Source organism: Capsicum annuum, chromosome 8 (genome assembly GCF_002878395.1).
Source record: "Capsicum annuum cultivar UCD-10X-F1 chromosome 8, UCD10Xv1.1, whole genome shotgun sequence".
In the NCBI taxonomy this organism is placed as follows: domain Eukaryota; kingdom Viridiplantae; phylum Streptophyta; class Magnoliopsida; order Solanales; family Solanaceae; genus Capsicum; species Capsicum annuum.
The window spans coordinates 127,560,347-127,563,355 of NC_061118.1; positions in this window are offsets into that span (position 1 = coordinate 127,560,347).

Genomic DNA, 3,009 nt, shown 5'->3' on the forward strand with positions numbered 1-3,009 from the left:
GAGTGGATCCCCAAAAAGTTGAAGCAGTGAGAAAGTGGCCCAGACCCACGACTCTAACCGATATTTAGATCTTCTTGGGTTTGGCAGGTTATTACAGAAGGTTCGTAGAGATTTTTTCTTCCATAGCTGCTCCACTCACTAAATTGACTCAAAAAAGGTAAAGTTTGTGTGGTCTGATCTGTGTGAGAATAGTTTTGAAAAGTTGAATGACAAACTGACCACTTCTCCTGTTTTGACCCTTTCTGAGGGTATAGATGGCTTTGTGGTATACTGTGATGCATTCCATGTGGGACTTGGTTATGTGTTGATGCAGCATGGTAAGGTAGTGGATTATGCATCTAGGCAGTTGAAGGTACACGAGCAAAACTACCCTACCCATGATTTGGAGTTAGCGGCTGTGGTGTTTGCACTTAAGATTTGGCGGCACTACTTGTACAGTGTTCACGTTGATATCTTCACTGACCACAAGAGTCTGTAGTATGTTTTCTCACAAAAACAATTGAACCTCAGGCAGAGGCGCTGGATGAAGCTTAAAAAAGAATATGATATGAGCCTGCATTACCATTCGGGCAAGGAAAATATTGTAGCCGACGCCCTCAGCAGGTTGTCTATGGGCATCCTTTCTCATGTAGAAGAAGGAAAGAAAGAGATGGTGAAGGATATTCACTGCCTTGCAAATCTGGAGGTGCGACTCTTAGATTCTGAAGATGGAGGGGTAATTATTCATAAGTTAGCTAAGTCATCCCTTTGTACTGAAGTTACGGAGAAGCAGGTCAAAGATCTTATCTTGATATAAATCAAGAAAGATGTGGGTCAACAAAAGGTTATGTCATTTGAAATTGGTGGTGATAGTATTCTGAGATTTCAGGGTAGGTTGTGCATTTCGAATGTTGATGGACTGCGAGAATGAATCCTTGATGAGGCTCACACTTCGAGGTATGTCATTTACCCAGGCTCTACTAAGATGTACCATGATCTGAAAACCTTGTATTGGTGGAATAACATGAAACGTGATGTAGCTAATTTCGTGTCCAAGTATTTGAACTGTCAATAAGCGAAGGTGGAACACATGAGGCCAGGTGGTACTTCCCAAGAGATAGCCCTACCTTTATGGAAGTGGGAGATGATAAACATGGACTTCATTACAGGACTTTCGAGATCCCAAAACTAGTATGATTCTCTATGGGTGATTGTAGATCGGTTGACAAAGTTAGCCCACTTTTTGCCTGTGAGGACTAATTATTCGGGAGAGCGTTATGCTATGATTTACATTGAGGAGATAGTTTGGTTGCATGGGGCACCAGTGTCCATTATATCTGATAAAGGTATGCAGTTTTCCTCTTAGTTCTGGAGATCTTTTCAGAAGGTTTTAGGTATACAAGTGAATTTGAGCACAACTTTCCACCCTCAGACGGATGGGCAAGCTGAGCATACCATTCAAACCCTCGAGGATATGTTGAGGGCATGTGTCATTCATTTCAAAGGTAGTTGGGTAGATCACCTGCCACTGATTGAATTTGCTTACAATAATATTTACCATGCCAGCATTAAGATGGCTCCTTTTGAGGCTTTGTATGGGAGAAGATGTAGGTCTCCAATAGGATGGTATGAAGTGGGTGAGACTCAGTTGTATGAGCCTGATCTTGTTCATCAGGCAATGGAGAAAGTAAAGATCATTAGAGAATGACTCAAGACTGCTCAGAGTCATCAGAAGTCCTATGTCGATGTTGGAAGAAAAGAATTAGAGTTTAAAGTTGGCGATTGGGTATTTCTCAAGGTTTCCCTTATGAAAGAAGTTATACGGTTTGGAAAAAGAGGTAAATTGAGTCCTCGCTATATAGGGCCATATCAGATTCTGAGAAAGATTGGTGCAGTTGCTTATGAGCTAGAATTTCCTGCAAGTTTGGGTTCCGTTCATCCGGTATTCCATGTATCCATGTTGAAGAAATATATTGGAGATCATTCTTTGGTATTGCCAGTAGAGGATATTAAAGTGACAGATTCCTTGTCTTACGAAGAAGAGCTCGCTGAAATTTTAGATCACCAAATTCGAAAGTTAAGGAGCAAAGAGATGGCCTCAGTGAAGGTATTGTGGAGGAATCAGAAAGTTGAAGAAGCAACTTGGGAGTCAGAAAATGACATGAGAATTAGATATCCCAATTTGTTTGCTTCGATGGATGATGAGACAAAAGGTACTATTCCTATCTTATCTTTCCTAGTCCTTGTTATGCTTGAAATCATGTCTGTCTGTGTCCCGCATCATCATTCGGGGACGAATGATCCTAAGGGGGGATAATGTAACGCCCCATATTTTGAGCTATAATATAGACCATGATTACGATGCTTTGATAATCCCAAAGCGATAAACCCTATGCCAATATGGCATATTAATTATTTGTGTAGTATGTGAATCCATTCAAGCTTGAATTTAGACCATAGAGGTCCTTTAACTCAAGGACGAGTTGAAAAACTACTTTGATCGATTAAGTGGACATTATAATTTGTGTCAACTTCTATCGAGCATGACTCTTTGTATATGTCGAATTAGAAATTCTACTATGTGTAAAATGATAGGTTTTCGAGTTAGCTTTCCAACGATACCAATATTGCTAAAATCCGGCACCCGATCAAGAAGTTATGGCTTTTTAAAGTAGAATTCGTCGCCTAACCAATTGTACATGGCCACAGGAAAGCATATGCGACAGCATATACGGTGCCTGTGTAAATATAGCCGATATCATATGCAGAGCCTATGTAAATATAGGCGATAGCATATGCGGCACCTATGTAAATATAGGCGATATCATATGCGGCGCCTATGTAATGGTTTCAAGTGACTTAAACACTCCGTTTTTGGGGCAAAATGGTCCTTTTCCCACCCTTATTCAGCCATAAACATGAAATTCAGTCCTCAATTCTCCAAAATACATCCACATTCATCTAAAAATTCTCAAGAACACTCCCAAGGGTTTCAAACTAAAAACCCAAATAAATCAAGATTCAACCTTG